Raw genomic sequence first — 10,904 nt, forward strand, 5'->3', positions numbered from 1 at the left:
TTTAAACCAGATTTTTACCAACTTTAAGAAAGAAATGATATATATATATATATATATATATATATATATTTTTTTTTTTTAAATTTATGTTTGCACCTTAGCTAAACAGAAACTTATAGTTTTAAAAACAGGTACAAGGTATGCCATATATACGCCACCTTTGCTTAGGTTAAAGAACTTATTATGACATTTTCTAACATATTTAAGACTTTTTAATTTCACCAACTGTGGCCTTTATCTTTAGAAAAACATTTTTAACTCAGGCATTTCGACTTAGGAGAAAGGAACGCTTGTCAAGGGATGGAAGGAGGGGGGGGGGGGAGGACCGTTTTGCTCGCTTAAATCTTTGAAGCAGCCTGAAGTTTTTGCAGGCAACGACCACTGGCTAACCCAGACAGGTGTATTTGAACACCAGGTAATTTTTTTTTTTTTGCTTGGGGGTAAGTTAAAAAGCCGGAAAAGCGTGTGAATAGCCTAATTTCAGGCGTTCAGGAATGGGGGCGGGCTAGAACCGGCCGCAGCGTTCCCAGCCTGCAGCTTTTTGCTCGCCCGCACTCTGCCCCGCGGGGGGCTGAGGGGGATGCAGGCGTAGAGAAGGGAGTGGCGGCGGGGGGTTAGCACTTTGGAGAGTGATTTTTAGGCACGGAGCTGCTGACAAGCTGGGACCTGGAAAAAGTGTGTTGTGTTTTTAAGAGCTCAGAGATTAGGATTTTCGCCCGCCCGCCGGCGAGAGCAGCTAAGGGAAAAAAGCGGCGGCTTTAACAGGATTAGCACAGAGGTTGAAGCGGCAGAAGTGAAGATGAAGGGTTAAAGGAGGGAGGGAACTGAGAGATTTAAAGCGACAGGAACCTCGGAACACTTTCTGGCAATAATCATGAACAAAACATTAAGAAATTACAAATATCTTTTTTGGTAACCTCTACGCGTCTGCTTTTCAATTCAGACTGTGTATTTTAAATGAATTTAAGTTCAGTACTCAACGTGATACCCATGGTTGCGGATCCGATGGGTGAAGCCCCCAAAAGCCAATTAGGGGGCGGCGGGGGGGACGACGAATATACTGCAGTTTTATTTTGATCAAGGCTGACTGTTTCCACGCTTACCCGGATGGGGTTTTCTTCTTCGTTTTACAAAACAGCTCCGGACACGCCGCTCTCTGGTCGTCCGAGTGTGGTGGTCTCCGAGCCCAGCGTTGGGCGCCAAAAAACAGGATTGCTTCCAGGTGATATTATAGACAAACCTCACAATTAAGGGGCAATACAGCAAGCCCTGTCCAGTAAGCAGGTCATTGTTTTTGGTAAGTCTTCTTAGTGTTAAGGGAAGTCTTTTTTTGAGTAGGTCGATGTCAGAGCAGCTGTAGGGTCTTCCCTGGTAGAGGAATGCCTCCAGGTGATGTTATATACAACCTTGGATGTTTTGTAGATATCTTCTCTAGATCAGGGGTGAATGGAGAATGCCCATTCTTCTGAGGCCTGTACCAGGTCTTTATGTCAATGTTCAGGGTGTAAGGTCTCATTGCACTACAAGATTTGTGTGTTCCCATCTCTATTAGATAAGAACTTATTGGTATGTATAGTAATTTACCATTTTAGTGTGCTTAAGCAAACAAGAAATAAAGACACGTGGTGCTATCAGATATATGGAGGCGTAAGAACATTTCCAATAATACCCATGACTTGGTTAAAACATAAGCATTAAACTGAGGGATTCTTTCACACCAGATTTCATATTGAGCAGTTCACAAAGAGAAGATAAAAAACATGGGGGGGGATCATCACTATATAAGAAAATATTCAGCAAAAGTTATAGCCGTCAAAGAAAACATCCATAAAATGTTAAAGAGACATAAGTGTCCTTTTTATGCCTTTTAAAATAGTTGGGTGGGTGTTAACTCCAGGGCACCACTTTGATCTGTGACTTAGGACTCTACAGTACTAAAGTTAGAAAGGGTAAATGAGGAGTAATGATGATAGGAGTTAAGGAAGTTAAAGAGAAATATGATCTTATGAAGGGGTATGCAAAAGGGCAGAGTACAAAATGGACATTCTGCATATATAAAAACATAATTCAATGATTCAATGATAGTGAGTACTATTAATGTTTCTTGTGCACGTGGGGGCGATTTTGAAAATATAGACTGGACAGAGATTACCGGTGACTTTAAGAAGCTGAGAGGCCAGAAGTTCAGGGCCCCACCCAGACCCTCCCTAAGGAGCTGAATGGATAATGGGGGAAAGCCTAGGGTACCTTCGAGCTCCACCAAGGGGCCCAACTCACCGGCTTGCCCAGGCATGTGGCCTGGGGAAGCCCTGGAGATCTGGAGCAAGGTGGTAGAGGGGTGCTGGGGTTACCCAAGTCCCGCACCCTCACTAGGCCTGGATAGGAAGGCCTCCGGCATGGTGGTGGCCTGCCAAAAAAGGGGGGTGATTTTTAAACAGAATAGGTATGCCCCTTATTGCTTAAAAGGCAAAGGGTATTTCCATATTGCCATACCTCCAAAGAGATCTCCAAGAATATATAAATAGATAAGTCCAAAGAAATGTAAAATAAATTCAGGGATTAAATCTTTAATTGCTTGGAGTCTCTAAAAGTCCATAATCCAAAATTGAACTCCACATTATCCCAATCATTACATCTAAAGAAGCTTTACTCCATTAAGCTCTCCATTTGAAAGAAATAATGGACCTTTTAAGAACAAGAGATGAGATCAATCTAGGATGTTCAGGATCTGAATAATTTTACAATCTCTGGCAGCTTGCCTACGAAGTGCTTTGTCCTATTTTTCACATATATCAAACAATTCCTTCTTTTCTTTTGCAAATAAAAATATATAAGGGTGGGGCCTGAGAGATAGCATGGAGGTAAGGTGTCTGCCTTTCATGCAGGAGTTCATCAGTTCGAATCCCCGGCATCCCATATGGTCCCCTGTGCCTGCCAGGAGCAATTTCTGAGCCTGGAGCCAGGAATAACCCCTGAGCACTGCCTGATGTGACCCAAAAACCACACACACACATACACACACACACACACACACAAATATATATATATATATAAAGGTATTTTATTTGCATATTACACAGGATAGTCCTCTTTACCATCTTTTATTCACCTCTCCTTTTAATAATGCATAAAAATATTTACCATTTGCCTACTAGTAAAATAATTTTAATATTTTAGATTTTTAATTAAAAAGCAAAATTTCTCCATTGACACAAGATAGATAGCTACCTCTTCTAGTGAATCAAAAAATGATGAGTAACACATCATGTCTGAGTGCTTTTATTAAAGTTAGGTACAATTCCCAGTTAATATATAATGTCTATAATACATTGATGATCTAAAGTGAAATATAGTGGTCACTGGTTGTCACTGTTGTGACAAAATAAGCAATTCAGGTAACTTTTTTTTTTTTTTTTTTTTTGGTTTTTGGGCCACATTCGGTGACACTCAGGGATTACTTCTGGCTAGGCACTCAAAATCGCTCCTGGCTTGGGGGACCAAATGGGACACCGGGGATCAAACTGAGGTCAGCAGCATACAAGGCAAACATGCTACCATTGTGCTATTGCACTGGCCCCAATTCAGGTAATCTTTTAAAAGATTCTAGAAAATAGGGACCCAGAGCTGTGGAGCAGCAGTAGGGCATTTGCCTTGCATGCAGCTGACCTAGGATGGACCACGGTTTGATCCCCCCAGTGTCCCACGTGGTCTCCCAAGCCAGGAGCAATTTCTGAGCACATAGCCAGAGCACCCCTGAGTGTCACCGGGTGTGGCCCCAAAACCCAAAAAAAAAAAAAAAGATTTTAAAAAATAAAGCTTGAAATGATGTATTTGATTAGTTAGTTTGTTACTAAACCAAAACACATATCAGAAAAAAAATGTCAAGTTCCCATGGACTTCAAGATATTTCAATGTGAAAGTTTTTTTTAATTAGTTATCTGTATATCATGCAAAGACATGAAATAAACATGATCTAAACAATTGCCTTTTGTATTTAAATTTTATATGAGATTTATGATGCATTTGTTCCATGGAGTGTGTATTCATTCTGAAGTTTGAACATTATTGCACTATTCAAAATGTGTGTAATTAATCAATATGTAAAAAATATATAAATATATAAAATCCTAAAATTAATTGACTACTGTGCTACAGGTGCTTTAAATCAATAAACATCAATTATGATAGTGTTAAAGGTGGGAAGACTTGGCAAAAAGTCATCCTGGCATTTATAGTTATAAAATTATTATTTTCTCGAGGCTTTTGCCAGCAAGGAGAACTGAGAGGCTTCAAGATGAATGCCTTCTACCAAGTTTAAATGGGGCTATGGGGTGTCTGCTCTCCTAACAGCCTTCCCTCTTTTTCCTCCCGGACTCCAGGGCCATCTCTGGGTGCCTGCCTAGGGGGTCCAGCTAGGTGGGTGCCAGGGAAGACTTTAAAGGGGACCCCAAGCCTTCACCATCACCCCCACCCAGCACAAGAGGGGCGGGCTTGAGGAAGTGTCCAGCAACTTTCCTTCCCATCAGTCTCCATTCTCAAAATCACGCTATGTATAGATAGTTTAAAAGGGCTCATAATCATAGGGCTCATAATCTTAGAATGCTTTTAGGAAAGGAAACAAATAGCTCAAGACCCACTGGACAGTATTTCACTGTATAAACTCCACATACAAGGCTTACTACATATCATTTAGCTTTCTAGACTTGAAAATTATGACTGTTTGTAAAAATGCTCTATATACAATCTAATCCAGGAAGTCTTTCTTCGATAAAGTTTACCATCACTAACCATTATTTTTTAAATTAGTATTATTTTTGGTTTTTGGGTCAAACCCAGCAGTGCTCAGGGGTTACTCCTGGTTCTATGCTCAGAAATCACTCCTGGCAGGCTCAGGGGACCATATGGGATGCCAGGATTAGAACCACCGTCTTTCTGCATACAAGGCAAACAAACGCCCTACCTCCATACTATCTCTCTGGCCCCACTAACCATTATTGATCTAGAAAATAGAAAACCATTACAACCGGACTAACCATCTTTATTTTTCTTTCTTTCTTTCTCTTTCTTTCTTCTTTCTTTCTTTCTTTCTTTCTTTCTTTCTTTCTTTCTTTCTTTCTTTCTTTCTTTCTTTCTTTCTTTCTTTCTTTCTTTCTTTCTTTCTTTCTTTCTTTCTTTCTTTCTTTCTTGCTTTCTTGCTTTCTTGCTTTCTTGCTTTCTTTCTTGCTTTCTTGCTTTCTTGCTTTCTTTCTTGCTTTCTTGCTTTCTTTCTCTCTCTCTCTCTTTCTTTCTTTCTTTCTTTCTTTCTTCCTTCCTTTCATTCTTTCTTTCTATTTTATTTTAGCTTATTTACTCTTTTCTTTAAAAAAGAAGCATCCCTTCTTACTGCATCTGGTCGATTTTTCAACTCTAACTCATGGGTTTATTCTCAGTGTATGCTGATATAAATGCATGAGTATATGTGTTTGACATACCAATGTCTGTCCAATGTCCTCTGTGACATATGTCCTTTTCATAAGTACTCCACATAAGTACTCATTACCATTTCACTTAGCTTTCTAGACTCGAATACTATGTTTGTTTGTTTTTTTTCTAGAAAGGCCCTATACATAATCTAATCCATGAAGCCTCTCTTCAATATAGTCTACCCTCACCAAGCATGACTGGCCTAGAAAATGGAAAACCTTTATATCAGACTTGCCAGCTTTATCTATTTTTTATTGTTGTTGTTTTTATTTTGTTTTGTTTTATGTTTTTGTGCTCTGTTTTTATTTTGGGACTGTGATTATTGTTTGGTTGTTGTCTTTATTGCTGTGGTGCTTTGGGGGGTTTTGTTTGACTTTATTGATTTTTCCATTTTTTATATTAATCTTTATTTAAACATCTTGATTACAAATATGATTGTAATTGGGTTTCAGTCATGTAAAGAACACCCCTTCACCAGTGCAGCATTCCCACCACCAATGTCCCAAATCTCCCTTTTCCCGACCCCACCCCACCTGTACTCTAGACAGGTTTTCCACCTCTCTCATTCATTCACATTGTTATGATAGTTCTCAGTATAGTTATTTTTCTAACTGCACTTACCACTCTTTGTGATGAGCTTCATGTCGTGAGCTGGACCTTTCAGCCCTCCTCTCTTTGTCTGAGGATTACTGCAAAAATGTCTTTTATTTTTCTTAAAACCCATAGATGAGTGAGATCATTCTGCATCTATCTCTCTCCCTCTGACTTATTTCACTCAGCATAATAGATTCCATGTACATCCATGTATAGGAAAATTTCATAACTTCATCTCTCCTAATTGCTGCCTAATATTCCATTGTGTATATGTACCCAGTTTCTTTAGCCATTCATCTGTTGAAGGGCATCTTGGTTGTTTCCAGAGTCTGGCTATTGTAAATAGCACTGCAATGAATATAGGTGTGAGTAAGGGATTTTTGTATTGTATTTTTATTCCTCAGGTATATCCCTAGGAGTGGTATAGGTCAGCTTTATCTTATTTTATTTTTTTCTTCTTCCTCCACCCCCTCTCTTATTTTATTTTGGGGGGGTTCACACCCGGCAGTTCTCAGGGGTTACTCCTGGCTCTATGCTCAGAAATCACTCCTGCAGGCTCAGGGGACCATATGGGACACTGGGATTCGAACCACTGTCCTTCTGAATGCAAGGCAAACACCCTACTTCCATGCTATCTCTCTGGCCCCCGTTTTATGTTAATTTTTTAAGCATTCTGTTCTATTTCCTTTAGGTCAGCTTTTCAACTGTAACCCATGGGTTGATCCTTAGTGTCTGATGATGTATGCGCATGAGCATACAGGTCCGCCATACCTATGTTTTTTAATGTATATTTGCAATATATAGAATGCCTATAATGTATATTGTCTCTCCCTCCTTTTCTCACCACCTTACAAGCTTGTTTCTAGTCTTCATTCCCTCACCCCTACCTGTTATTATCCCGCATTTAACCCATTTTACCCTCAGTTCTCGGCTCCTCACGAAGCAGATCATTATCCTCACTCCAGCCAGCTACCAACCAGCTCCCAAAGTGAAAAGATAAGACTCTCAGCCCCAGAAGAAACCAATACTCTTTGACTATTGACTTACTCTCAGCGGCCTTCTTTACTCCACCTCCCTTCACTATGGACCTTTGCTGGCTATACACACACACACACACACACACACACACACACACACACACACACACCTGACTATTCCTAAAGACTTAAAAGGGACATGTATATCTCTTTTGAATATTTCTTTAGATGTATTCCCTTAACAGGTATAACCCTTATTGAATATCCTATTACATAGCGACAATTTCCCCCATTGGGGTGTGTGTGTGTGTGTGTTTGTTTGTTTGTTTGTTTGTTTGCTTTTTGTGATCTGTTGAATAAGGAATTCTGGTAGAAAAGTTTCTCTGTTTAGAGTTCATGTTAGAACCAAGTTATGGGGATTATTGGACTTGATTCCTTGGCCCCCATATGTACCACTAATACCTTGTGGCATTGTTCCTTTTTTGCACAGGCACATTAAATTGAAAAAATATTGCATATGCAAACAAGTTCTTATCTAATAGATATAGGAACACAAATTTTGTAATGCAGTGGGGTCCTGTATCCTGAGCATTGTCATAATGACTTGGCTTAAGCCTCAGAAGGACAGGCATTGTCCAATCACCCCTGACCCATGGATGCCATCTACAGAAACAACCACAGTTGTCTATAACATCACCAGGAAGCAAACCTCTACCAAGGAAGACCCGACTGCTGCCCTGTTCTCAGGGCAGGGCTCTCCGCATTGCCCTCTAATGGTGAGGTGAACCTAGAGGATGCTCCGCATCATCCTGACTTCATTCAATGTATTCACAGAAACCAGGATCTCTAACTACAGAAACCTGACACCAACAACAGAAATTGTATGAAAAAACTTCACTGGACTACAGAGAATGACTCAGGGGTAGGGCAATCTAGTATGCCTGGAACACGGAGTTGGTTTTATGCCAGAATACTTCAAGGGTAAGATCTCCTTGTATTTAGACCAAGGCTTTTCCTTTCTACTTCCCCCATATTTTGCCTATGCAAACAACAGCAATTGCCACTCTCATACCTTTTTTACAGTATTTCTTTAGCCTTACCCTTAAAAAAAAAAGAAGAGCTTACTAAACCTTCTGCTATGGCTTTAATGAGTTCATTGGTGATACAATAATTTTCAGAAATATACTTGCTACTGAACTTTTTCTTTTCTATTCCATTATTTTAGTTTTCTTTCTATTTTCTATTTTTTTAAATAACTTTGTTTTTGGTCATCTTGAAACAAATGTATTATGATCAGTTATGTCAACTATGTGATGCATTTTCTTTAAAAAATTATTTTAAAATATATATCTTTGTTTGGGGTCAGAGAGATGGTGCAGCGGTAGGTTGTTTGTCTTGCATGTGGCTGACCCAGGATGAACTGTAGTTCCATCTGGTATCCTATACACTCCCCCAAGCCAGGAGCAATTTCTGAGCACATAGCCAGGAGTAACCCTTGAGCATCACTAGTGTGGAACAAAATATATATATATATATATATATATATATATATATATATATATATATATATATATATATATATGTATATATATATGTATGTATATATATACATATATATCTTTGATTTTTTTTTGTCTTCTCTCTGCTTACTTCCAACAATATAGGCTGAGAGAGATTCTATAGGATCTATAACCTACTTATTTTAGAGTCTCTTAGTATTTTCATTTAGACACAAATCATCAAGTGAGAAATCATCTAGGGCTTTGTCATCAGCATCTTAAAATTGCTAATCCTCCATTTATGACATTTGAAAACAGGTAGATTATCTAGATTTTATGAGAGAGACTTTGAAAGAAACACTGTTTGTCTCCATTTTCTATTTTAACATTTTCTTTAGCCAACGTAATTACTCCCATAATTGTTTAGAGGGTTGTCCCTGCTTCAGGGTATTAACAGCTAGTAAATACTGACATCCAATTCCAGTGTTGATATCTTAATTACCTTTAACTGAGAGTGACCTAGAATTCATATGAATATTAAGCCAATACCAATAAAAGTTGTATAGTTTTAATCAGATTTAAAAAAACACCTGGGAAAAACTTGCACAATAACATCAAATTCAATAGTCTTTACAATTAGAAATAAATATATTTAAATGTCTTAAAAGTAAAAGAATGAGACTCATAAAATGACATGACAACCTAGGTGGAGGTTTTCATGTGTAGGCAGAAAAGAGAGATAATTTTAAGCATGACTCCAACCCAGGAAGTTTACTGTGCTGTAGAAGGTTGTGTGGAGAGTTTGATAGTGGTTATAAATAATTGAAATCAACATGTACTAAGAATCTTGTTTCATTCATTATATGGTGCCAAAATCTTTTCTTGTTTGTTTTGTTTTGGGACAATACCTGTATGTGTTTAAGGCTTACTCCTGGCTTTGTATCCAGGAGTCATTCCTGGAGAGGCTCAGTGGATATTACTAGACAATCATGCAAAGCAAGTGCCTTTAACCAGTCAATCAGTCATTATTCTCCAACATTGTCTGTCATAATTAAAAATTTTTCTTAAACTTGTTTTAAAAGAAAAGCAGAAAAGTAGTTTAAGGACAGCAAAAGCATAATATCAATATTTTTGTTAAGAAATTATTCACAATTAATATTTATGGATATATATTTTTGGTGGGGAAAACTGCTTGATAGTCTTCTCTTCTCCATTTTTATTAAGGCTCATGAGTTACAAATATTGATAATGTTAGTTTCATGCAAACATCATTCCAACTGTTCCCTAATCCTTCAACCAATGTCTCAGGACCCCTCCCACTCACCCCTCTCCTCTAACCCCCAGAAGAACTGTCCTCAATACAGTTAAAACCATTTATCACAAACCCTCAGCTAACATAATAGTGAAAACTGAAAGCCTTCCCTCTAAGATCAAGTATAAAGCAAGGCTACACATTCTCAACACTATTATCCCATACAGTATCAGAAGTCCTTTACTGTAACAATTAGATATGAAGAAAAATACTAGGCAGTGGTCCTCAAACTATGGCCCTCGGGCCACATATTGTATTTGTTTCTGTTTTGTTTCTTCATTGCAAAATAAGATATATGCAGTGTGCATAAGAATTCGTTCATAAGTTTTGTTTTTACTATAGTCCAACCCTCCAATGGTCTGTGGGACAGTGAACTGGCCCCCTGTTTAAAAAGTTTGAGGACCCCTGTTAAGGGAATTCGGATTGGTAAAAAAGTCAAGCTATCTCTATTTGCAGATGACATAATATTCTACTTAGAAAAATCTAAAAGACTAGCAAAAACTTCCTAAAAACTAAATACTTTCCAGTAACATGGCAGGCTACAAAATGAAAGCACAGAAATCCATGTTTATATGAAAACAAAGCCGATGGAAAAAATTTTTTCAAAACCAACTACATACATTTGCATCAGAAAAAAATCAAATACATTGAAAAGTTAACAAATTATGTGGAAGACTAGGACAAAGAAGAGTATATGTCACTACTAGAGGATCTAAGAAAATAGAAGCACATTCCCTGTTTATGGATTGGAAGAATGAAACTGGTCAGAATGACTATCCTCCACAAAGCACTATGCAGATTCAATGCAGAATTTTAGAGACAAAGGCCAAATGCTGCTAAAATGTGTATAAATTTATAATCCTAAACTAATTTTTCTCAAGTGCTCATATCACTCAGTATCAGGGAAAACACAAATTCAAATGATAAGGTGATAGACATGTATTTTAGAACCTTAAAGCAACAAATATTGCCTAGGGTGTAGCGAAAAAGAAATTTTCACTCAAATATAGTGGAAATGTAACTAGTTCAGCTTTTTTTTAGAAAACATTATTAAAAAAA

Source organism: Suncus etruscus, chromosome 13, assembly GCF_024139225.1.
Source record: "Suncus etruscus isolate mSunEtr1 chromosome 13, mSunEtr1.pri.cur, whole genome shotgun sequence".
NCBI lineage: Eukaryota > Metazoa > Chordata > Mammalia > Eulipotyphla > Soricidae > Suncus > Suncus etruscus.